This window comes from Aotus nancymaae, unplaced genomic scaffold (genome assembly GCF_030222135.1).
Source record: "Aotus nancymaae isolate 86718 unplaced genomic scaffold, 86718_ANA_hifiasm-v0.15.2.pri h1tg000021l, whole genome shotgun sequence".
In the NCBI taxonomy this organism is placed as follows: domain Eukaryota; kingdom Metazoa; phylum Chordata; class Mammalia; order Primates; family Aotidae; genus Aotus; species Aotus nancymaae.
Genome location: NW_026988433.1, coordinates 23,461,607 through 23,489,233, shown reverse-complemented (window position 1 = coordinate 23,489,233; position 27,627 = coordinate 23,461,607).

The following is a 27,627-nucleotide window of genomic DNA, read 5'->3' as shown; positions in this document are numbered from 1 at the left end:
TGACTAGAAGAGATTCGTGACACCTGGACAGTCATGGTGGCTCACACCTGTAATCCCAGCACTTTGGGAGGCCAAGGCAGGTGGATCACCTGAACTCAGGAGTTCAAGACCGGTCTGGCCAACATGGTGAAACCCCATCTCTACCAAAAAATACAAAAAAATTGCCCAGCATGGTGGAGCATGCCTGTAGTCCCAGCTACTCGGGAAGCTGACATGGGAGAATCACTTGAACCTGGAAGGCGGAGGTTGCAGTGAGCCGAGATTGCACTATTGCACTCCAGCCTGAGCAACAGAGTAAGACTTCATCTCAAAAAAAGAGAGAGAGAGAGAGAGATTCATGACACCTTCCTTCCAGAACAAAGTCTAGAGCAGGGACATCAGAGCTGAAGCATCATATTCCCTGGCCTTCCATATCCCCTGGGTCATGGAAAGAGGATGGCACTGGAGGCCTACAGGCTGTATTTCTGTCCCGGTTCTGTCACTTACTGTGTGTCCTCAGGCAAGTTGCTTAGCCTCTCTGGGCCTCCAGTTCATCATCTGTAAAGTGGGAACAAACCCTTTGCCAACGTTAAATGAGAATTTGTGTAAAACATCCAGTTCATAATGGATTTGTAAAAGTCTTCTTTTTTTCTTTTAAAATGGAGTCTTGCTCTGTCACCCAGGCCAGAGTGCAGTGGTGCCATCTCGGCTCACTGCAACTTCCACCTCCTGGGTTCAAGCGATTCTGCTACCTCAGCCTCCCGAGTAGCTGGGATTACAGACATGCGTCACCACGCCCAGCTAATTTTTGTATTTCTTTAGTAGAGACAGGGTTTCACCATGTTGGCCAGGCTGATCTCAAACTCCTGACCTCAGGTGATCCACCTGCCTTGGCCTCCCAAAGTGCTGGGATTACAGGCATGGGCCACTGCTCCTGGCCAAAAGTCTTTTTTTTTTTTTTTTAAAGGTACTTATATCTGGCTTCCATTCGAAAGGGCTTAGAAGTGACTTAGAAATATATACCATGATGCTAAAGCAGGACATACCCTGATGAGGGGAACATGACAGATGGTGGGATAAGGTCCCATATGTCAGCAATGAGTGAACATGGGCTCCGAGTTTCCTGGCAGCCAAAGCAAAGAGAGATATGCAGCCATTATATGACTCCTGAAGTCCATCAGCTGAGAAACTACTAGTTGCTTAGGGGAGAAAAAATTGGCTCCTAATAGTCATGGGATGTGAGAAATACCTCCTGTGAGTCTTCAAGAATGCGCATTGTAAAACCTGTGTTCATTCTGTTTCCTCTCCACACTCTCAGTCCTTCTCTAGCTACTCATTAGGGTCACCCAGACCCTACAACTTCAGCTGATGGCATCATGGTTAAGAGCTGAGGCCCTGAAGACAAAACCAGTCTCCATCCCTGTGCAGCCTTGGGCTAGTGACTTCCCCTCTCTGAGCCTCAGTTTCTTCATCTGCAAAATGAGGAGGGAGGATTTATAATGATAACTATCTCACCGGTTGCCTCGAGGATTCTAGGAGTTATCTTCCATAAAGAGTTTGGAATGAAGTCTGGTCCACCGTAAGTGCGCAGTACATGGTGGCTCTTACAGGAGTCACTCAAAAACTGCTCAATGAATGACCATCACAGGGCATCTTATCTCCCAAACCGTCCTTTCTGTGCTTCTCGGCAGTAGGCTTTTTCCGCAAACCAAACTGAAACTGCGTGTAGTGTGTGTGTCTGTGTGTGTGTGTGTTAATCAATCCCAGGGTTTGTGGGAGCCAAAAAGCCCAGGTTAATGGAACAGAGCCGAATCCCCTGTGAATTTCAAATCCTCCTTGAAAGGCCTTTGCTTTTTCCTGCTCAGCCACTGGGAAGCCGCTGCCTCCACTCGGGGAGGAGAAATTGAATAATTGATGCAATTTGAATAACACTAGGATTTGTAATGATATTGAAATGTAAAGATAAAAAGGGGCGTGAACAGGCGCTGATAGCGGAAGGGAAGGTTGTTAATAGGCACTTAGGGGCTGGTGTTGGGGGGGAACATGCCACTGGAAGCACGCGCTGAAAAGGCATTTAAGAGAGGAGGTGCAGGGGTGGGGGTGAGCTGGGAACCTCCACCCAACGAGAGGGAAAAACCATATTCATAAATAAGATGCAGAAATTTCTCCCGACTCAGCAGCGCTAACAGTTAGAGAGTGGATAATTATTTAAATGCCAAATCATTCTGTTCATTAGAATCCCAAATCATAGCTAAAGAAACTGATTGCCCAGGGCAGGGCTGAGGAGAGGTGGAGGAGGAGAGAGGTGGCTGGAGGAGCGGGAAATCAGGGGAGAGTCTCCCCAACCTCTGGCCCCTGCCAAGGGTGAGGTGAAACACAACAGATGGGAAAGTGACTTCAAAAGTCGGAGAGACTTAGGTTCCAGTCCAGGACCTGGTGCTTCTGGCAGTGGCCAGTGGGCACGTTACCTTACCTTTCTGAGCCTTAGTTTGCCCAGCTGAAAAATGGGGTTAATGCAAGGACCTACCGTAACCTTCATAGGTTTGATACTCAAGGCCTGGAGCAACTCAAGACACAGAGACATATGGTTGCAGCAGAGAAAGAGGTTGAATTATAGGGTCACTGAGCAAGGGAATGGGAAGAAACCTCAAATCCATCTCCCAGAGGAGTTTGGGGCCGGCGTTTTTAAGGGTTTTGGGGTGGGCTGAAGTGTGGAGATCGTAGATTGGAGGAAGAGTGCAGGGCGAAGTCATGGGGCAGGGAGAGGCAGCAGCTGTATTCGCACACTGATTCTGTTCCTCTGTGAGGGCAGCTGGAATGTGAAGTCTCAAAAATACCTTAAGCAATCCTTAAACGAAAGCCTTACGATTCTAATGTCAGAGATCCTGTCTATAAGAACAACGGGAACGCAAGTCAATTCTTAAACCGTCTTATGAATCCGAGCTACAGAAACTGTGCAGACGCAATGGTCAGTGTCCAGTGTAACAAGAAAATGGGCCAAGTGCAGCCTGATGAATGCTTAATTATAACTATATTTCTGCCCAGAACCCAGAATGTCCTTCTTGTCAACCTGGTGGGGATGGTTTTATTACTTTGTAGGCAGTGAGTGTTCTCTGCTATTAATAGGGTATGATCTTGGGCGGGACTGAGAAGGGTGGAGGAGGGAGATAGCTGAGGCTGGGGGTGGTGGTAGAGACGACTCCGATGGGCCCCAAGTTGAGCCCTTTTCTCCCTCCTCTTTTGTTCCCTCCCTCCTGCAGTCACAGCCATAGGAGTTGACTTGAGAGGTAGACACTGAGTCCCAGAGACCGTAAGGGACTTGGCCAACAGAGCACAGTAAGCCGTTAACAGAGCACAGTAAGCCGTTGGCAGAGCCAGGGACCCCATGCATCCTGTAATTCCCCAGCTCACAGTCTGAGACCTCAACTCCCAGCCTGACCTGGCCGCCCTCCAGGGTGGGCACCCGCTCAGCCCCTGGGAGCATTATCGTCTGTGGACAAGAGTCACAAGGGCAAATCGGTAACAATCTGATTATGCGAGGGACTCCAGGCTGGCTGGCGCCCCTTCCCAAGGCAGATGGCAGGCTACCCCTCGGACACAAGCTAAGCAGGCAGCACTGGCTGGGCTCCGTTGGGACAGGAAACCCCAAACCAAGCAAGCAACACGTGCCTGTGAGCTCTCGCTCTAAGGATGGTGATAGCAGTAATAAGGCAGCCGCACACGTGTGAGCGCGACAGCATCGGCTGGCTTTTATTCTATACCAGGACCTTACGCTAAGCATTCTACACCATCTAGGTGTTACAACAACCCCGCGAGTGGCGACCATGGGGAAACTGAGGCCCAGAGACTGGAGGTCACTAGTTCACGTAGCCCCAGAGCTGTGAACGAAGGTTTGCACCTAAGTCTGCCTTAGACTTCTGAGAGAAACCCAAGACTCTGAGTAACTCTGGGCAGCTCCCAAGCCTCAGTCCTTGACCAGCGCCTCACTTCCCCTTCGCCATGGCTCTGGGAAGTCCCTTAGGTGAGACCCTGCACAGCCCCACAAAGAGGTGAAGAAGGAGCTGGGATTCAGGCACAGGCTCATAGGTTGCTCTGAATCTCACTGTTATGCAACCCCCATCTGGCTTTTTTTTTTTTGAGACCGAGTCTCACTCTGCCACCCAGGCTGGAGTGCAGTGGTGCCATCTCAGCTCACTGCTACCTCCACCTCCTGGGTTCAAGCAATTCTCCTGCCTCAGCCTCAGCCTCCCAAGTAGCTGGGATTACAGGGGCTCACCACCATGCCCAGCTAATGTTTATATTTGTAGTGGAGATGGGTTTCACCATGTTGGCCAGGCTGGTCTTGAACTCCTGACCTCAGGTGATCTGCCTGCCTTGGCCTCCCAAAGTGTTGGAATTACAGGCATGAGCCACGGTGCCTGGGTCCCCTTCTGGCTCTCTCTGGAGCCTCAAACCCCACCATGTTCCACCCCACCTTGCCGACTTCCACCGGCCCCACCAGCATCCCACCCTATGGCCTCCTGGTCACCTAGGAGAGCAGCCTGGGTGCTACTTCCACCATCCTTTCAAATAGCACTTCAAGTGGCCACTCTTCAGGCCCAAGAAGCCTGGGGAACCAGCCACAAGCCCCAGTGTGGGCCCCCTGCTTGCTGAAGGTCACCCTGGTACTCACACTGAGCCTAGGTTGGGGGCCAGGCCTACCAGGCTGGCCTAAGTAGTAATTGAAATATTAGCTCTAGGAACATGTCAGTGGCTCTGTGCTGATAGGCAGCTCCTCTGGCTGGGAGGCAGGGCCCTCTCCTTTCCTGGGGGGCCACATAGAGAGAGCCGAGGAACACTGGGACCTGGGCCAGCCAGAGGATCTGGGTTGGACTCTGCCTGCATCGCTGTGCAGCCTTGATCAAGTCTCTTCCCCTCTCTGGGCCTTTGTATTATAAAATGGAAGCATCCCTCCTGCCCGTCTCATCCCATAACTGGGATTAGCCTGAGGCCTGGCAAACAGTAGGTGCTAAATAAATGCTTGATGAGATTCACTAGAACGATTGTTTTCCAAGGTGAGATAGCTGTTCTACCTGCCCAGAGTCCCAGGAGGTGCTTGTTACAAATGCAAACTCCTGGGCCTCACCTGGAGCGGCAGGTTCTGGGGCCTTGGAGTCTGCATTTGTGACAAGCATCCCCAGTGACCCCTCAGCTGGCACTGCCCAGCACCCCTGCTTCCTGGTGAGGTAGGAGGAGCCTAGGCTTTGGGGCAGGCAGCTGAGCCTCAGTTTGCTAACACATCAGTGAGAACAGAAATATTCACCTCCTGGGTCTTTGAGGAGGAATGACATATCAATCATGACCCACAATAAGTACCCAGAAAATAGGCCAGGTGCAGTGGCTCAAGCCTGTAATCCCAGCACTTTGGGAGGCTGAGGCAAGTGGATCTGTTGAGGTCAGGAGTTTGAGACTAGCCTGGCCAACATGGGGAAACCCTATCTGTACTAAAAATACAAAACTTAGCTGGGTGTGGTGGTATGCACTTGTAATCCCAGCTACTTGGGAGGCCAAGGCACAATAATCGCTTGAACCCAGGAGGTGGAGGTTGCAGTGAGCCGAGATCTCGCCACTACACTCCAGCCTGGGCGACAGAGTGAGAGTCTGTCTCGAAAAAAAAAAAGTACCCAGGAAATGATATTCCCCCTTCCACCCACCCATGCGCCTTTGGTGGAGGAACAGGCACACATCAGCATCCCACCCCCAAAGTGGGGACGAGGGGCTCTCCTGCCCCTTGGGAGCCTTGTCAGCAGGGCCGGCTCCAAATCGATCTTTTCCCCCCATTTTTGCAGACAGCGTCAGCATCTCTCGGGGCGGGTGAAGAAAATGCCAGCGTCAGCACACCACACGCCCCAGCCAGACACCGCTGCTCTTTATTAATTAACCGCCAGATGTTAGTTTTGCATCTTTTATCAGAGGGAGGTTTGTCATCGGGACCCTGTATGTCAGGCCATTAGAGAGAGGCAGGAAAACATCCCTTGGGGGAGCTGGGGTTGGCAGGGAGCCAGGAAGGAGGGTATGAAGCCAGGTGTCCGGCCCTCTCCCCGTGGGGCATGCAGCCCCTAGACCAGTGCACGCCTCTGCCCTGGCCAACCCAGCCCCTAGTGCCTCCCTGGCAGAGGCCACAGTAGCCAGCCATCTGGTCCTTCAAGAAAGGTCCCTGAGGAGGCTGCTCGGGGAACTGGGGCCACCTTGGGAAGCAAAACAGCCCCAGCCCTGCTCTCCGGAGCTCAGTCTGCTGGAGAGACAGCCACAATCCAGTAAACCCACATCAATAACATGATGACAAATTGTGATCTATGTCATGAAGGAAACTGACAAGCTTCAGAGAGAGGGCAGACAGCAAGCAGGGGTCCTAATTTAGATGAAGCGGTTCCCCTGGGGAGGTGACATTCAAGTGGAGTCATGAAAAAGGAGCCAGGGACAGAAGGTTCCAGGCAGAGGACATGGCAAGGACAAAGGCCCTGGGGCAGGATCGAGCTTGGCATGCTTAAGGAACTGAACAAAGATCCGCAAGGCTGGAGCGTGGTGAAGGAGGAGCCACCAGGCTAGCGGGCTCGGCTGGGCCCAGACCAGGGGTCCTCGGGGGGCATGGGGAGGAGCGTGAAATTCTTGCCTGGAGGGCACTGAGGAGCCTCAGCAGGCTTTGGAGCAGGAGAGCGATGTAGTGAAGGGATTTTCACATTAGGAAGGTCCCTCTCTCTGCAGAGCGAGAAACCGATTGGTTGCGATATGGTCAATTGCAAAGGATAGCAGGACCCAAACAATGGCTTCAGAAGGACACAGCATGTTCCGCGTGCTTCTTGGGTGCCGGGCAGGAGTCACACTTAAGAGTTTAGGAGGCAGAAATAGCAAGTCTTATTCCCTCATCAGATGTGGGGGTGCGGAAGAGTGAAGCGTCTAGAGGGCTCTGAGTTCCTCACTCCAGTCACTCCTGACTCTTTTCATGCTCCCGACACCCTCCGAGACTGGAATTATGGGTTGTTGTCTGCATTTTACAGACGAAGAAATGGAGGCCCAGAGACACACAGGAGTGTGCTCAAGGTCACATCGCTAGGAGCAGGCCTTGCATTTGAACCAGGTCTGCCTGCCACCGTCTGTCTTTCCTGTGAACAGCTGCTCAAACTCAGGCAGGTGGCAGGTGACAGCTCACCTTTACCCTGCTGCTTTGCAATGCCTACGTCACCCTCTCCCAGTCACCCAGCAAAGGCCACTGGGCAGAGCAGAGAGAGAGGTCCGCCTCGCTATCTGACCTGACCAGGCAGGCAGTCAGTAAGTCCCAGCTCCAGGCCCAATCAGCTCAAACCCTCAACTTGTCAGGGGACCGTAATCAGCTACAGGTCAGCGTCATCTCCCTGCAAATAGATATGGCCCCGTTACTCCAGGTTATTATTTTTCACCTGATCCACGCGCCATTGGGTAAACAGGTGATTACTTCTCCCCCCAACTCAGTTTCTGATTTGCATACGATAAATATCACCCCAGGAAGTGTGTATATGTGTGTGTTACATGTGTGTGCATGCACACACACACACACGCATGTGTCCGGGCTTGGAAAAGAGAACTCATGTCTTATTTATGAGGAATAAACAGAAGCATAAGCTCGCATAATCAACACATATTTAATCTGGCTCTTATTCACCCTTTTGACTCTAATTAGGCTGGGTCTGTGAGTGGCTGTGTGTGTCTGTGTGTGTGTGCATGTGCACAGGATCTTTAGCCCACCCTGGTCAGGGCTGACATTTGGGACATAGATGGCTGAAGACATCACCTGACCCTTGGAGCTCACCCTGTGGGTTCCTCAAGAGGTAGCTGGAGGAATCCAGACTTAAGATCTGGAAGGAGGGTATTTGGTCCCTCCAACAAGTTTGCAGTGCAGCTTTTAAAAATATTGCCAAAATGTGTCTGAGCCATCCAAAGTATTTGCAACCAGCAATATAAATTGTGCAGCAAGCTGGGCGCAGTGGCTCACACCTGTAGTCCCAGCACTTCGGTAGGCCAAGGTGGGCAGATCACAAGGTCAAGTGATCGAGACCATCCTGGCTAGCATCGTGAAACCCCGTCTCTACTAAAAATACAAAATTAGCTGGGCGTGGTGGCACGTGCCTGTGGTCCCAGCTACTCAGGAGGCTGAGGCAGGAGAATCACTTGAACCCAGGAGGCAGAGGTTGCAGTGAGCCAAGATTGCACCACTGCACTCCAGCCTGGCGACAGAGTGAGACTCCATCTCAAAAAATAAATAAATAATAAAAAAAAATTGTGCAGCATTAGCCTTAGTTCTGTTTGCAGTGACATATAACATCACACATTTTTCAGCAAGATAGGAAAGCGAAAGTTAAAAAAAAAAAAAGGCCAAGCGGACTCAAGGTCACATGCTCATACATGCCAGAGCCAAGACTTGAACAGTCCAGGTTAGTGCCACTTCGTCATGCTGGCTTCCTGATTATGATGAGAAACCATCACTGTGCTCACCTGCTACTCTGCAGCTCCTGTTCCAATGAGAGAGAAACTGAGACCAGAAAAGTGAAGGGATTCGCCCATGGTCATGCACAAGACCATGCAAAGCTTGAATTCAAATCCGGGTCTTACTCTTTTGTGGACTGGGAATTCAGTCGGGGCGCAGCAGGGACAGCTTGTATTTGCTCCATGATGACTGGACATTTGGAGTGGCTTGAATGACTAGAAATATGTCCCAATTCTGCCAGGTGTGGTGTCTCTCACCCATAATCCCAGCACTTTGGGAGGCCAAGACAGGCAGACCACTTGAGTCCAGGAGTTCAAGACCAGCCTGGCCAATATGAAAAAAACGCTGTCTCTACAAAATATACAAAAATTAGCCAGGCATGGTAGCACAAGCCTGTAGTCCCAACTACTTGGGAAGCTGAGGAAGGAGGATCACTCGAGCTTGGGAGGTCAAGGCTGCAGTGAGCAGTGATTGTACCACTGCACTCCAGCCTGGGTGACAGTGAGACCCAGTCAAAAAATAAAAAGAAAAAATATTCCAGTCGAATGGGTTTTCTTGATTTTTCTCCAAGTTGAATATGCTGGGGCTGAAAATGCCCACCATGGCTCTTTCACCCACACATCTGACCCGCAGAATCAATGGCTGGGACATCCAGAGCTGGCTGAACGTGTCCCTCCTCTCCACCCAGCCTCTCCACTTCGCCGGCTTTGGACTTCCTCACAATATGGCGGTCTCAGAGTAGTTAGACATCTTAGGTGGCAACAGGCTTCCACCAGAGAAAACATTCTGAAATCGGGGGTGTGTTTTCTATTTTGGGATGCTTGTTTGTTTCTATGAAGACATTGTTTTTATAAAAACACAAATGATGAGTGTGTGGTGTAAAAATTCAAACAGAAGGCTGGGCATGGTGGCTTACATCTGTGATCCCGGCACTTTGTGAGGCCAAGGCAGATGGATCATCCGAGGTCAGGAGTTCAAGACCAGCCTGGCCAACATGGTGAAACCCTGTCTCTACTAAAAATACAAAAAATGACCTAGGCACGGTGATGGGCACCTGTAATCCCAGCTACTTGGGAGGCTAAGGCAGGAGAATTGCTTGAACCTGGGAGGCAGAGGTTGCAGTTAGCCAAGATCACGCCATTACACTCCAGCCTGGGTGACGAGAGCAAGACTCTGTCTCAAGAAAAAGATAAAATTCAAACAGTATGGGAAAGTATAAAGATTAGAGAAAAAGATTCAATCAGAATTCCACCACCTAGAAATGAATGTTTGGTGAACTTCAATCAAGGAATTCTTCTACAGCCAAATTAAAAATTGAAGGATGGATGGATGAATAAATGACAGGTAGAGGGACGGGTGGGTAAGTATATGAGTGGTGACTGAGTTGATGGAGAGAAAAAAGAAAAGAAATTGGGGAGGCCAAGGCAGGTGGATCACTTGAGGTCAAGAGTTCAAGACCATCCTGGCCAACATGGCGAAAAAAATACAAAAAAATTAGCTCAGTGTTACGGGAGTTGCCTGTAATCCCAGCTACTCAGGAGGCTGAAGCAAGAGAATTGCTTGAACCCGGGAGCAGAGGTTACAGTGAGCTGAAGTCGTGCCACTGCACTCCAGCCTGAGTGACAGAGTGAGACTCTGTCTCAAAAAAAAAAAAGAAGAAGAAGAAAATAATTCTGACTGTTGAGGATTCTAAGAGTTGAGGAAAGGGACAGCTAAGGTTGTGTGGATGTTGGAAAAGCGGTAGTAAGAAACCTGTCTCTCCAGACCCTCCCTCTAGCCACTCAGCAGCCATGACTAAAGCTGATCTGCTGCCAAGTCCAGCCCAGTGGGATGGTAGAGCATTCTAGAAATAGACCACTTCCTTCTGGTGAATCATCTACGAGGAGATGGTCTCTAGCACGGGGGTCCCCACCACACAGAGTCAGGATGGCTTACCCTCCACCCTGTCTCCACGCTAGTCACCTGCCTGCATCCACCTGCAGCTCAAACTCTCATCCTTCCCTGCCCTGGAGCGGCTCCTGCCGCCTACAAGGTGGAGTCCAAACTATTACTACCGTTCCTACCACCCCTATTACCATTGCCACCGTTCCTACCACCCCTATTACCATTGCCACCGTTCCTACCACCCCTATTACCATTGCTACCGTTCCTACCACCCCTATTACCATTGCCACCGTTCCTACCACCCCTATTACCATTGCCACCGTTCCTACCACCCCATTACCATTGCCACCGTTCCTACCACCCCCATTACCATTGCCACCGTTCCTACCACCCCCATTACCATTGCCACCGTTCCTACCACCCCCATTACCATTGCCACCGTTCCTACCACCCCATTACCATTGCCACCGTTCCTACCACCCCTATTACCATTGCCACCGTTCCTACCACCCCTATTACCATTGCCACCGTTCCTACCACCCCATTACCATTGCAACCGTTCCTACCACCCCATTACCATTAATACCGTTCCTACCACCCCTATTACCGTTGCCACCGTTCCTACCACCCCTATTACCGTTGCCACCATTCCTACCACCCCATTACCATTGCCATCGTTCCTACCACCCCTATTACCATTGCCATCGTTCCTACCACCCCTATTACCATTGCCACCGTTCCTACCACCCCATTACCATTGCCACCGTTCCTACCACCCCATTACCATTGCAACCGTTCCTACCACCCCATTACCATTAATACCGTTCCTACCACCCCTATTACCGTTGCCACCGTTCCTACCACCCCTATTACCGTTGCCACCATTCCTACCACCCCATTACCATTGCCATCGTTCCTACCACCCCTATTACCATTGCCATCGTTCCTACCACCCCTATTACCATTGCCACCGTTCCTACCACCCCATTACCATTGCCACCGTTCCTACCACCCCTATTACCATTGCCACCGTTCCTACCACCCCTATTACCATTAATACCGTTCCTACCACCCCTATTACCATTAATACCGTTCCTACCACCCCTATTACCATTACTACCGTTCCTACCACCCCTATTACCATTGCCACCGTTCCTACCACCCCATTACCATTGCCACCGTTCCTACCACCCCATTACCATTGCAACCGTTCCTACCACCCCATTACCATTAATACCGTTCCTACCACCCCTATTACCGTTGCCACCGTTCCTACCACCCCTATTACCGTTGCCACCATTCCTACCACCCCATTACCATTGCCATCGTTCCTACCACCCCTATTACCATTGCCACCGTTCCTACCACCCCATTACCATTGCCACCGTTCCTACCACCCCATTACCATTGCAACCGTTCCTACCACCCCATTACCATTAATACCGTTCCTACCACCCCTATTACCGTTGCCACCGTTCCTACCACCCCTATTACCGTTGCCACCATTCCTACCACCCCATTACCATTGCCATCGTTCCTACCACCCCTATTACCATTGCCATCGTTCCTACCACCCCTATTACCATTGCCACCGTTCCTACCACCCCATTACCATTGCCACCGTTCCTACCACCCCTATTACCATTGCCACCGTTCCTACCACCCCTATTACCATTAATACCGTTCCTACCACCCCTATTACCATTAATACCGTTCCTACCACCCCTATTACCATTACTACCGTTCCTACCACCCCTATTACCATTGCCACCGTTCCTACCACCGCTATTACCATTACTACCGTTCCTACCACCCCTATTACCATTAATACCGTTCCTACCACCCCTATTACCATTACTACCGTTCCTACCACCCCTATTACCATTACTACCGTTCCTACCACCCCTATTACCATTACTACCGTTCCTACCACCCCTATTACCATTACTACCGTTCCTACCACCCCTATTACCATTAATACCGTTCCTACCACCCCATTACCATTGCTACCGTTCCTACCACCCCTATTACCATTGCCACCGTTCCTACCACCCCATTACCATTGCTACCGTTCCTACCACCCCTATTACCATTGCCACCGTTCCTACCACCCCTATTACCATTGCCACCGTTCCTACCACCCCATTACCATTGCCATCGTTCCTACCACCCCTATTACCATTGCCACCGTTCCTACCACCCCTATTACCATTGCCACCGTTCCTACCACCCCTATTACTATTACTACCATTCCTATCACCCCTATTACTAGCATTCCTACTGCCCCTATTACCATTACTACCATTCCTACCGCCCCTATTACCATTACTACCATTCCTCCACTACCACTCCTACTGCCACTATTACTATTGCCACCATTCCTAACAGCACTATTACTAATTCCATTATTCCTACCACCACTATTACTATTACTACCATTCCTACCACCGCTATTACTACCACCACTATTACTATTTCCACCATTTCTACCACCCCATTACTATGACTATTGCTATTGCTCCCACAATTACTACTATTATTCCCATGATTGCTGTTACTACTACAATTACTATTACTGTCCTCACTATCACTACTATGATTACCACCATTATTGCTACCTTTACTGCCACCACTATTACTGCTATTTTCCCCACTGATTGCTATCATTATTACTATTATTGCCATACTGTCAATACCACTAATACTATTGCTACCAGCACTGTTACCACCACTGCTACTGCCACTATTACTACCACCGCTGCTACTGCCACTATTACTACCACCGCTGCTACTGCCACTATTACTACCACTATTGCTACTGCCACTATTACTACCGCCACTGCTACTGCCACTATTACTACCACTACTGCTACTGCCACTATTACTACCACCACTGCTACTGCCACTATTACTACCACTACTGCTACTGCCACTATTACTACCACCACTGCTACTGCCACTATTACTACCATCACTGCTACTGCCACTATTACTACCACCACTGCTACTGCCACTATTACTACCACCACTGCTACTGCCACTATTACTACCACCACTGCTACTGCCACTATTACTACCATCACTGCTACTGCCACTATTACTACCACCACTGCTACTGCCACTATTACTACCACCACTGCTACTGCCACTATTACTACCACCACTGCTACTGCTTCCCCAACTACTACTGTTACTCTCTCAACTGCTGTTACTGCTACAATTACAATTATTACTACCACCACTATTTTTATTACCACCATTGCTACCACTACTGCTATTGCTCCCACAGTTACTACTATTACTTTCACAATTGCTGTTTCTACTACAAGTACTACTATTACTGCCACCACAATTGCTACTAGTAGTGCTATTACTGACCACTACCACTATTACCACTATTACTACTATTGCCACTACTATCAATACCACTGTTACTATTGATACCACTATCATACGACTACTCATTGTCTTCTCCTTTCTTCTTCTGCAGTAATATTTATTGTTATTTATAATTTTTTACTACAAAGGTAACACATAATTCCCTATAGAAAAATTAAGAAATTAGAGATACTTGATAGCTCATTTGGAGGTCCTAGCAGGGGCGCACAGCTGCTCGTATGCCCTTGACTGAAGACTGGTCCTCCTCTCTCAGGGCTGGTCGTCCTCTTCGGCTGAGTGCACAGCTTCGGGACAGACACATGTGGAGTGATGAGGAAGGAAGAGGACACCTACCTTGCCAGCCAGATCAGCTGAATCCACCCTGGTGATGAATAGGGTGACAGATGTCGCAGCCAGATCACCCTCCCATCCAAGAAATTAGAGATAATTTGAAAGAAGAAAGTTAAATTCACCCCCAAGTACCACTATCCAGAGGTGTCAGCCCACTGTTGGTCCCCAGTCCTGAGTGGAGTCTCAGGAGCCCCATGGCCAGCTACTGGCCACCTTCACACCCCATCTCGTCTCTGACCGTGGGCTCCAGTTGGACCGAGTCTGTAATGATCCCAGAGGCACCCGCCCACCATCTCCTTGCCTTTGGGCCTTTGCCTGTGCTGTTCCTTTTGCGTGGCATGGCCTTCCTCCCGGACTTCAACTGACTGCCCCCACCACCTCACCATGCTCCCTGGGCTCTGAGCATAGACATCAGGCCCCCTAGGAAGCCTTCACTGAGGACTCACACCCCTTAAGCTGTGTCTGAGGCCCCTGCTGGACCCCCACCGCCCCCAAGCAGCCCTGGTTGAAGCCCATCTCACCCTGTGTGGTAAGTCCCTGTTTCCCTGTCTGTCTCCCCTCACTGTAGAAAGCAGGCGTCATGATTGGCCATCTCTGTGTGCCTGTCACAGGCCTGCCACAGAGCTGGGGTCTCCATATGTGTTAGTTGAATAAATGAGTGAATGCCTCAGTCTGGGAGGGCTTCTTAGAAGAGGTGGCATTCAAGCCAAGCTCTCAAAGGTGGCTTTGGGGAAGAAAGTAGTCCAGACATAGGGCCACGCAGCTTTGCCTGCACCAAATGACAGCTCTTCTGCATTGGCTTTGACCTGGGCTGTCACCTGGGCCCAGAGCCTTTGCAAACTTCTATGCTCCCAGTGGCATGTTTGAGGAAGCCAGGCAGATCCTGCCCCGTCCGTGCCACACACAGTCACCACCAGATGTGAAGAGCAGGGGCCTCTGTGTGCTATTGATTTCCCATACCGCCCGCCAACAGACAAGGTGAACAGTTCACTTCTATGAATCCTTGTTAGCAGTGCAGCAAGAGATATTTCACTTTAAGTGCCCCCTTTCTACTGAAGAAGAGAACAAGAATAATGACAGAAAATGTTAGTTATCTCATCATGGACAGATGCTGAGAGCTCGCTCTGAGCCAGGCCTTCAAGGAGACAGAGCAGAGGCTAGAACGTGAGGAGGGCAGGCCCCTTCATGCCCCGCAGGTGGTCAGGCCCCCAGGAGCCTTCCCAAAGCAGAGATTAGCAGAAAAGCCAAACCTAGCAGAGAAGTAAGGTGGATACAGCATAGAAGCTGGCTCTGTGTATCCAAACAGGCACAGAGAAAAGTACAGGGCTGTTTATGGCAACCTTAAAAAACCCACAAAACTGCAAACAACCTAAGCATCCATCAATAAGAGACTGCCTAAGTGTAAATTATAATATGGCCGTTTAAATGGAGTACTATACATCTAGGAAAAAGTACAGTTGTTCTATGTGGACCAATAGAGAAGCATGTGCATGAAATATGACAAAGTGGAACAAGCAAATTATAGGACAGTTTATAGCATGGTACCATTTATGTAAAAGGAAGCAGGTATGTGCTAGATATGCACACAGAAGTATGTGAAGAGAGTTACACAAAAATCTGTTCTCTCGGCTATTCTCTGGGGAGTGAGATGGCAGAACTGGGGATGGGGAGCAACTTCTGACCTTCGTTTCATTTACTTTTGTGTTAGTTTTTACTGCATATCGTATTACTTACTTTTATTCTGTTTGTTTGTTTGTTTGTTTTTATACTTTTTTTTTTTTTAAGACAGGGTCTCACTCTGTTTCCCAGGCTGGAGTGCAGTGGCACCATCATAGCTCACCACAGCCTCAACCTCTGGGACTCAAGCAATCCTCCAGCCTCAGCCTCCCAAGTAGTGGGGGCTCCAGGCATTTGCCACCATGCCTGGCTAATTTATTTATTTATTGTAGCAATGGAGTCTCACTATGTTGTCCAGGTTCAGTATTACTTTATAACTTAGAAGTTTAAAATCTTTTCAAGTGTTAACTTGAGGGGAGGGGGTGCTTTAATTTTTTTGAATTTTTTTACAACCATTATGTCTATAAATATAAAAATATAATACTTTTTTTTTTAGATGAAGTCTTGCTGTCACCCAAGCTGGAGCACAGTGGCATCATCTTAGCTCACTGAAATCTCCACCTCCTGAGTTCAAGTGATTCTCCTGCCTCAATCTCCCGAGTAGCTGGGATTATAAGCATGTACCACCACACCCAGCTAATTTTTGTGTTGTCAGTAGAGATAGGGTTTCACCATGTTGGCCAGGCTGGTCTTGAACTCCTGACTTCAGGTGATCCACCTGCCTCAGACTCCTAAAGTGCTGGAATTACAGGCATGAGCCACCGCACCCAGCCATATAATACAATTTTTTAAACTAAAATATATTGGCTTTAATGTCAAGCAGACCTCGTTCTTGTTCTTAATCTTTCCTTTACCACATGGTTGACTCCACCTCTCTGAGTATCAATTTCCTCTGCAGCAAAATTGGATATTGATAGAATGTACAGGCCAAGTGCTGTGATTCATGACTATTATCTCAGCACTTGGGGAGGCTGAGATGGAAGGATTCCTTGAGGCCAGGAGTTCAAGACCAGCCTGGGCAATATAGTGAGACCCCCATCTCTACCAAAAAATAATTAGCTAGGCATGATAGTGCATGCCTGTAGTCCTAGCTACTTGGGAGGCTGAGGTGAGAGGATTGCTTGAGCCCAGGAATTCAAGACTGCAGTGAGCTCTGATCATGCCACTGCATTCCAGCCTAGGCAACTGAGAAAACTGCATTTCAAAAGAGAGAGAGAAAGAGAGAGAATGTATGGAGCAAGCGTGCATTGCAGTGAATGTCAGCTGTATCATTACGATTATTATACCCCATCAAGGGAAATGGCAGGCTCTCATACGCCATCCCAGTTGGTGAGTTAATGCCCATCCCTGTGACAGACTGTATAAAGCTACTTAAAATGTTGTAGACCAATGGCTCACAAACTGTTTTCAGAAACGTAACTCAGTTACAAATGAAATCTTCAGGGGAAGCCCAGAATGTGTAACCCAGGAATGAGAACATTGCATCAGCATTCAGAGTGTAACACCTATAGCGAGTGGGTGTTTGCAGCCTCCTGTCTGTCCTGTATCCTGTCCCCTTCTTTTGGTGACAATACCCTGGTCTTCCTTTTGCGGGAATTGTCCCTCCCTCGACTCTCAAGTCCCTCTGCAGCATCAGAGGTGGGCGTGGACCCAATGCCTAAAGCATCCTCTGGACACAGGGAAAGAAAGGTTCAGGACCAGAATGACCAGCGGGGGTCCGATCAGTCTTGTCACTTCCATGCAAAGTGTGAAGATAGGGAAGATCATTTTCTTTCTTTTTCTTTTTTTTAAAATTTTTTTGAGACAGAGTCTTACTCTGTTGCCCAGGCTGGAGTACAGTGGCATGATCTTGGCTCACTGCATCCACCGCCTCCCGAGTTAAAGCAATTCTCCTGCCTCAGCCTCCTGAGAAGCTGGGATTACAGGCGCCCACCACCACTCCCGGCTAGTGTTTTGTATTTTTAGTAGAGACAGGGTTTCACCGTGTTAGCCAGGAGGGTCTCGACTTCCTGACCTTGTAATCTGCCCGCCTCAGCCTCCCAAAGGGCTGGGATTACAGACGTCAGCCACCATGCCTGTCCGGGAAGGTCTTTTTCTTCCTGAATTTGAGCCTGGGATAAGGGTGGGGCAAGCCTAGGGCAGCCAGAGGCCACCCTGAGAGCCTAGAAATGGGGCCAATACTGGGAAAGATGAACCAGAGAGATGGAGAAAAACAGGGCCTGGTGATGGAGGAAAGCCCCTGAATCGCACTGCGCCTGAAGCCAGCACTGCCCCCGGGAGTTTTTTCTTGCAGGAGCCATTATGCTCTAGTCAACTGGGTTTTCTGTCACTTGCAACCAAAGAAGAGCTAAATGATATAATACATTTATTCATAAAGCCAGTTAGGAAAAAACAATGAAGGGGTTTGATAGACATTAACATTTGAAATCAGGAGTTAAGGATGACAGCTGCTGTCTTTTATCATCTTTGCATCCAGTTTCTTTTTCTGTATTATTTTTTATTTTAGTTTGGTTTTTCAATTGACACATAATAATTGTACAGATCTGCAGGGAACATAGTGCTGTTTCTATACATATAATGTATAGTGATGCAATATCAGGGTTATAAACATATCCATCACCTCAAACGTTTCTCATTTTACATGCAAATTATTTCTGTATTGGGTTTTGGTTGCCCAGTATCAGGGAAATCTGGATTTACAGGTAAAAGGTTGCAAATTGTTTGCGGTTTAATGTAGGACTTTGGTGCCCAGACGCTGGAGCAAGACAATCAGAGCTCAGATAAATACTCGCAGCTGTGGGGTCTGGGGCAAGACATTTGACCTCCTGAGTGTCAGTGTGCTAGCACCCCCTCACTGGAGGGTCAGGAGCAGGAAGTGAGTGAATACACAATACACGTGAAGGCATTTAGACAGTGGCTGACACCTGGTTTGGGTGAACTCGTGTTCTTCTTCTGCCACATTCTAACTCATCGGAGCACCTGTGTGCTGCCTCGGGCTGACAGGTTTTACCGGAATAAAACTTCACCTGCTCTGTCGGTTTCACTGGCAAACATCCTGAGACGGCAGGGCACGCTTTTATAAAACTGATTTGCAACCGCTTCTCTGGGATTTAGGATTTTCTGGATAGTGACCTCAGAGCCATGCTGCTGGGGCAAGGAAACCTCTAGAGACGTTTTAGGAAAGTGAGTTTGACCTCAACATGCAGAATGTGTTTTAGTGCATGAAGCTGTCTAGAACAGACTAGGCCTGTCCTCCAGCTTCCTGTGTCTAGAAAGGGTTCACAATTAGGCTGTTCATCATGCTGTGAGCATCATACTAGGGATGCCAGCACCAGTTGGAAGGGAGCCTTCATTCACGCGTTCATTCATTCATCAAACATTCACATTGTTTTTTGTTAAGAGTCAAGATCTCACTCTGTCACCTGGGCTGGAGTGCCGGGGTGCCATCACAGCTCACTGCAGCCTTGACCTGCTGGGCTCAAGGGAGCCTCACGACAACAGGTGCATGCCACTACACCCGACTAGTTTTTCAAATTTTTTGTAGAGATGGAGGTCTCACTTTATTGCCCAGGCTGGTCTTGAACTCCTGGCTTCAAGCTATCCTCCCACCTTGACCCCGCAAAGTGCTGGATTACAGCTGTAAGCCACCAGGCCCAGCCTCCAGAGTTCTTACAAGGAGGCAGGCACTAGGCTGAACGTACCCTCTCACTGTCAGATTAGGTCATTTCACAAGTAATTTCTTGCTAAGGTAAGAAAGACTCAGCTGGGTGCGGTGGCTCACGCCTGTAATCCCAGCACTTTTGGAGGCCAAAGCAGGCGGATCACCTGGGCTCAGGAGTTTGAGACCAGCCTGGGCAACATGGTGGAACCATGTCTCTACCAAAAATACAAAAAAAAAAAAAAAAAAAAGTAATTAGCTGGCCATGGCATTTTAAAAATTAGCTGAGCTTAGTGGCACATGCCTGTGGTCTCAGCTACTCAGGAGGCTGTGGCAGAAGGGTCACCTGAGCTCAGAAGTTCAAGACCAGACTGAGGAACATAGTGAGACCCTGTCTCTACAGAAATTTTAAAATTTAGCCTGGCATGATGGTCCACACCTGTAGTCCCAGCTACTTGGGAGGCTGAGGTAGTAGGGTCTCTTGAGCCTGGGAGGCAGAAGGGCAGTGAGCCAAGATCACGCCCCTGTACTCCAACCTGGGTGACTGAGTGAGACCGTGTCTCAAAAAAAAAAAAAAAAAGAGAGAGAAAGAAAAATTTCTTCCACCAGCTTTCTGTGGGCTGTTTTCATTTTTAAAGAGGATCAAGTGTGCATGCTTCATGCTGAGGAACGGATCTCTAATGGTGGACCCTCAGGCACCACTGCAGCTTACCTGGGAGTAGGGGGGGAGGCAGCCCCACCTGCCTTGCTTCACATCTTACCTGCCGATGTGAACAGAATAAGGGAGAAAGACATATCTCCACCACCTCCCACCGAGGCAGGCTTTTAGATCGTAACCGCAGTATTAAAAGTGACCAGCTAACACAGACGCGGTGGCTCACACCTATAATCCCAGCACTTTGGGAGGCCAAGGTGGGTGGATCACTTGAAGTCAGGAGTTCAAGACCAGCCTGGCCAACATGGTGAAACCCCACCTCTACTAAAAATACAAAAATTAGCCAGGTGTGGTGGCGGGCACCTGTAGTCCCAGCTACTCAGGAGGCCAAGACAGGAGAATCACTTGAACCTGGAAGGCAGAGGTTGCAGTGAGCTGAGATCGTGCCACTGCACTCCAGCCTGAGCGACAGAGCGACACTCCGTCTCAAAAAAAGAAAAGAAAAGGTGACAAGCTAAGCATGTAACACGTCACCTCAGTTCATCTGAGCTGCCCTGGGTAGGGGAGAGGGGTTGGGTGGGAACAGGGGGACAGCCAGGCAGGTTGGAAGCAGATCACCCTCCCCTACTCACCCACTCACCAACACCTCCTCTCCACGTGCGCACGCCAGAAGACCTCAACCTCCTCCACCCCTGGGTGCACAAACAGGCAGGTTGGCAAGTAGACGGTGGCACCAGCAGCAGGAACAGCAGATCAATCAAATTGTCTTCACCAGAAAGCCCAGGTCAGAGGCCTGGAAAGAAAGCATCCATCAAGGGGTAGAATATTGGCCTTGTGTCCAGTAGGCCCTGGAAGGTCCTAGCTCCCTGGAACAGAAGAACGTCTCTATCTATAGAGCATTTTCTGTGCACCTGATAGTAATGACAGTAATAGCTGGCATGTATTCAGTACACACCCGGTTTAAGCCTCATAGAACTTCTGTAAGGCGATTGAGGTGATAACTCTTTTTATTTCAGGTAAGAAAACTGGGGCTCAGAGAGGCAGAATGTCTCTTTTAATTAGCAGGCCTGTCTGGCTTCAAAGCTCCTGCTCTCCCCGCTCTGCTGCCCAGCATTCTATGACTCCCATAATCCTCCCCAAACCTCCAGGGGTGCTTTTATGCCCATTTCACAGGTGCAGAAACAGAGGTCCAGAGAGGCAAAGTCACTTGCCCAAAGACCCACAAGAGCTGAGCTGGCCCTCAGCCCAGTTCCATCTGACCTCTGGTCCTGGGGGTTCCCCTCTCCTGTGGCCTCCCTGAGCAAGAACCTGAGGAGACAGAGTGGGGTACACGGGCCCGTTTCTGGCTCAGGAAACAGTGTGTAAGGTAGCAGGGTCAGCCTCCAGGCCCATGGTAGAAAGGCACAGTTCCTCCCCCGCGCTCCACCTGCCTACTTCTCTGCAGCCTGGGAAAAATCTCACTTCCTAGAGGGGCTGCTGCTCTAGCCAATTAATCTTCACAGTTCTCCTAAATGTAAATGGCAGGTGAGTGGGATGTTACGGGTTTTGGAAAAATAAAAAGCAACACAAAATAATTTGTGTTGAATTTGTGTGCAGCTCTTGACAAGAGCCCCAAAGAGACAAGGACTCCCAGCCCCAAGTTCTGTTCTGGGCCTCCACCTTGGAGGGTGGGGAGGGCTCAGTGAGGAATGAACAGTTCTTCACAATGCGAGACTTCTTGGAAGGACAGCCTCCTCCACCCTGCGCCCCACCCTCCTTCTCCTCCCCTCACCTCTCCTTTGTCTTTCTCCCTCCCTAACCTCTCCTCCCTTTCCCAGCTCTCTGCTTCTCTCTCTCCCCAACCCCCAGAACTCTGCTGGTGCACTGCACCAAGAGGCAATTTATAAAGCAGATGTTTACTGCAAGGTTTTCCACAAGCTTGGTGCCTCGCCAAACATTATAGTAATTGGAGGCTGCGTTTAATTACTGATCAATGTAAAGTTAGAAGAGACAGGCTCAGAAAATGCCTCTGGTCTAGACTTTCCTCTCTGCCTCCGAGAAGGCAAGAGTTCCTGATCGGAGGCCTGAGTAGCGGCAAGAAGGAGTAAAGCAGGCTTGCAAGTAGCTACTGGCCCACTGGGCTGTGGGAAGTGGCACTGCGGAGAAGAGACCAGATTTTGCTGTAACCATTCCTCTTCTTGCTGTCATTATTGCTGATGCCCTCTTTGTGCCAGAACTGTGCTGGCCACTGGGGACACAGGGATTAATGAATATTTCCCAGTGTCTGGGCCAGGTGATTTACATACATTGTCGCTCAATCCAACACAAGGCAGGTATGGTAGCCAGGCTCTAAGTCCAGAAGTGATAGCTTGTGACTTCCAAGGCTAAGTCATTACAGACACCACAGCCTCTGTCTTGTTCTCTTAGATCATTTGCTCCAGGACAAGCCAGCCACCATATCATGAGGACACTCAAGCAGCCCTATGGGGAGAGCCACGTGGGGAGGAACCGAGGATTGGATCCTCCAGGTCCGTCAAGCCTTCAGATGGCTACAGTCCAGGTCAGCATCATAACCGCAACCTTATGGGGGAAAGCAACCCAAAGCCGCCCAGCTAAGCCACGCCCAGGTTCCTGACCCACAGAAACGATGGATGCTAAATACTTACTGTGTTAACTCACTACATTTTAGACTAATAGGTAATTAATACAATAGCTGTGGAAGAGAAGGACATATAAGGCAGCCTGATAAGTAGGAAACACAAATAAATATGGCAAGAAAGAGTCCAGCCATATAGTCACATAATTATATATATGTGTGTGTGTGTGTGTGTGTGTGTGTGTGTGTGTGTGATAGTTGAGGCAAGGTGCAGTGGCTCATAACTGTAATCCCAACAGTTTGAGAGGCCAAGGCAAGAGGATCACTTGAGGCCAGGAGTTCCAGACCAGCATGGGCAACATCATAGCAAGACCCCATCTCTACTAAAAGTAACTGTTTTAAAAATATAGAGACAGAAATGGCTATAGATAAATATGAATGTAGATATGAATACAGATATTTTTATATATTGATGATATATATTTTATATATGATATAATAACAATATAATCACAATAAATGTGAATGAGTTAAATTCACCAATTAAAAGAAAAAATATTATTTCATTCTTTCCTCACAATAATCCCAGAAGAGAAACATTATTATACCCACTTTACAGATGAAAAAATTGAGACTCAGAATGGGAAAGAAATTTGCCCAAAGTCTCTGAACTCAAAAATGGTAAGGTTGTGATTCAAACCCAGGTCCTTCTGAATACAAAGCCCAAAGACTTTAACACCATACTGTCTTGCTATTTCCTTGTTATAAAAGAGGAAACTGAGACTCGGAAAGGGTGAATGACTTGCTTAAGGTCGCACAGCAAGGCATTGCAAAGCTGGAGTCAGACCCAGGCATCCGACTCATCATCTAGTGTCTGCCCAGTGACTTTTGGAGCTCTGCCATCAATGCACAAGCATCTCAGGGGTCTTCTGTCTTTGTAGCTGTTTAAGACAGCTGGGGACCTTGACTGGCCAGAGAGACCCTGTAGGGTCAGATGGTGGGGCCTCAGGGGAAGACACCAGCACAAAGCAAAAGCAACATGCAGAAGTGCAGGGTGGGGGTGGCTCAATGCATTGAGCTGAACTCTGGTAATTACATCAAGGCCAGAAGCATAATTTGTATCTGGGTGATGAATGTCTGTGTTTTCGAGCCTGATTGCCCTATTTACATTTGGAATTTGCTGATCTATTATTAATGGTTCCTGGAGGCCAGGGTGACGGGTATGTGCAGCTGGGAAGCCCCCTTCCCCCTGATTCAGGGAACACTAGTTCTTAGGCCCTAGCTGCTCTGAGCCCCATCCACCCGCTCCTTGTGTAACCCTGACTTTCATGGGGCTCTCCTGGACCAACTGGCATGGGGCTATCTTAGATGAGATTTCCCAACTCTTACAGACCTGTGCACACACAGTCATGTACATATGTGGCAGGCACAGTAACTGCATACTCACACACTCCACCTATGTATATACATACCCACCTTCTTATCTACCCATAAGCACCTTCATGTAAACATGCACATACATGAAATCCATATGCATGTGCATGCAAACACTCACATGTACATGTGCACTCATGTGTGTACCTGTGTACACATGTACAGCATGCACACACACCATCACATGTGCCAGCCATGCTTGGAGCAGCACAGCTGCTTGCCATGGTCCCCCATCCAAAGAGTGATGATGATCAAGTCCATGAACCATGGGCCCAGATGGCTCACATTTGAATCCCAACTCTGCCACTTACCAGCTGTGTGATCTTGAGCTAGTTACTTCACCTCTCTGTGCTCTGTTTCTCCCTATGTAAAATGAGGATGATAACCTTATCCATCTCATAAGATTGTTGTGAGGAATTAATGAGTTAATGAATCACCTTTGCCTAATGCGTGGTAAGGACTGGATATATATTTGCGGTGTTATTATTAATGTTATTGCTTATGTTTCTGAAACATAGTAGACTGAGTCTTTTTATTGACCGAATGGTTAAACACACCCTTCCAAGTTCATGTACAGAGTCCCACTGTCCCTCCCTCCACATTGCTGCTTCTCCAACCCCTCCTGAGGTCAAACCGCACACCCTCTTCTCCTGAAGCACCTGCCTGTCCACTCTGTGTCCACCTCAAGGCTTCAAGCCAGATGAAACTATAGAAAGAGCACTGGAGTTGGAGTCCCCAGACTAAGAATCAGACCATGGCTCTGCCACTTTCCAGCAGCATGACCCTGGCCCTGCAATTCTAGACTGTTTCACGATCTATGCAATGGGGGTAATGATAGAAATTACCCTGAGAAACTGAACCACCAATGGATGGCTACAGGTGGAGGGATAGGCACTGCAGGGGTGAGCATGTGTATTTCCTGGCCAGGCTGGGCCCTGCTGGGGGCTGGTTGTGGATGGGGAGTGACTGTACTGACATGCAAATGAGGATGCAAATGACATGCTCACACGTGCTTGGGCACCCACATCCTTATAGGGGCCCCTTCACACAAACACATGCCTACAAGGGAATGCAGGCAGGAATATGCAAACGCACGGGATGCAGTCACATGGGAAATGCCAGAGCTTGGAGGAGATGGTTCTATGTGACCTTGCCTAAGTCTCTAAACCTCTCTGAGTCTCCATTTTCTTTCATCATTAAATACGATGAGCTGCACCTGGTCCATGTTTGTGTTGAGGACCGAACTGACAATGATTGGTAACTCCGATCATGGTGCCTAGTATACAGTAAGTGCTTAATACATGGCAGCTCTGTGATGAGCTTCTGCATTTGTGAAGTCCCAGGCTGGAAGGGGTGCTCTCTGAGATCCCCACCAACTCCAGGGTCCTATGGGTCTGTGGTTTGCATCCTCCAATCCCCCAGAGTTTGTCAGCCATCTGGACCAGAGGGCCCTTGTGTAGGTTCCAGAAATTGGCCCCAAAAAGTTGATTCTGCCATTCTTTGCCGATGCTGGACTCGCTGGCCTGTGGCAACTCTAAGTGTTGTGCTGGTGGGCTCAGTGACAGAGGAGCAAACTGAGGCCCTGGGTGAGGCAAGAGTCACCAAGGCCAGCCCAGAGCTGGAGGTGGGAGCCTGGACTCCTGAGTACTCCAGGCTGCCAGCATTTTTGCGGCCTTCTCTACACAGAGCAGAAGCTAGGCATGGTGGCTCAGTCTGAGTGTCCTCCTTCAAGATGTGACCCATCTCAGGGTCACCAAGCCCTAAGCAGTGCTCCCCATCACACATACAGATACAAATTAAATCCAATACTTAGTATGTGAAGACCCCATAACAGGAATAGGCACTACCCTGCATTGAGAACTTACTACACAGAAGCATTTCCCACCTGTTTCATTTCATTTCATCCTCATATGTAGGAAACTGAGGCAAGGAACACGTTCAAGGTCACGTAGGACAGAAATAGAGTTGGGTGGGTGCAGTGGCTCACGCCTGTAATCCCAGCACTTTGGGAGGCCGAGGCAGGCAGATCACCTGAGGTTAAGAGTTTGAGACCAGCCTGACCAACATGGAGAAACCCTGTCTCTACAAAAAATTAGCTGGGTGTGGTGGCGCATGCCTATAATCCCAGCTACTCTAGAGGCAGGAGAATCGCTTGAACCTGGGAGGTGGAGGTTACAGTGAGCCGAGCTCGCACCATTGCACTCCAGCCTGGACAACAATAGTGAAACTCTCAAAAAAAAAAAGAAGAAAAGAGAAAAGAAATAGCAGAGTTGGACCTCAAACCCAGGTCCTCTTGACTCCAGAGTCTCTGCCCTTACGTTTGGTGCTCCAGTGTCTTCCCGGTGAAGTTAAGCAGAGAAAATGGGTTTGCAAACTGCAGCAGGCAGGGCCAACCTGGGAGCAAACACCTTGATTGCTCCTGGGCTTGCGGGGTGGGGGAGTAGGAAGAGGTGCCTGGCCTGGCCTGGAGCCTGCCATAGCGAGAACCACCCACTGTGCCCTCCAGAAAGGGGCCCCCGTTTTCTTGCCATGCCGGGGAAGGTCGGGCAGTAAGCACATTAAATAAGGCCATAAATTTGTCATGAAGGACTGGAAATGAACGGGGCTCATCATTTATGGATGGAATAATTAAGCCACTGCTTTTGGCAGCTTCGCAGAGGGCTGGGCCCGGACTCCAGGCGTCCACAGCAGCCCACTCAGGGACCAGTTGGGAGAATTCACTGTCATCCCCCCAAATCCCAACATCTCACTCCAGACCCTGGGAAGACTCCACCAGTGGCCGCCGGGACAGCCACCTACTCAGTCAGTACAGACCTCCTGGACTTCGTGTGGTCATAAAAACCCTGACCAATCCCAGGAAGACCCCTCTCTCAGGCTCCGCCCATAGAGGGGTTGCCCACCTGCTTAGATAGAAGTGATGGACCTGGCTTCCTGGAAAAAAAAAAGAGGCCCCTGATAGGGTAGAGAGTGTGAAGCATTTGGACCAACCTGGGTTCGAGTCTTGGCTCTCTCATTCTCCAGCTGTGTGCCTCTGGACCAGTCACTCCACCTCTCTGAGCCGCCTCTCAAAAATGGGCAAAATAGACCAGGCACAGTGGCTTGTGCCTGTAATCCTTGTATTTTGGGAGGCTGAGGTGGTAGGATTGCTCTAGGCCAGGCATTTGAGACCAGCCTGGGCAACACAGTGAGACTTCATATCTACAAAATACATTAAAAAAGTAGACTAGTGGTACACACCTATATAGTCCCAGCTACTCTGGAGGCTAAGACAGGAGGATCGCTTGAGCCCAGGAGTTCCAGGTTACAGTGAGCTATAATTGCACTGCTGCACTCCAGCCTGGCAGACAGAGTGAGACCCTGTCTCTTAAAAAGGGCAAAATAATGTTTCATGGGTTATGTGGAGGATGGAGTTAAATCATAGCTATGAAGTGCCTAGTGAGGATCAGGCACGTTGTAAGTGCTCCGCAAATCCCACATGTCATTCTTCCCCCAACAGATGCTCAGACAGGACTAGAAGGCTCAGAGAGGCGATGAGACTCGACTGATGAAGCACAGCAAGTGAGCAAAAAGTGGGTGCCTACTTCCTTACCCTGGAG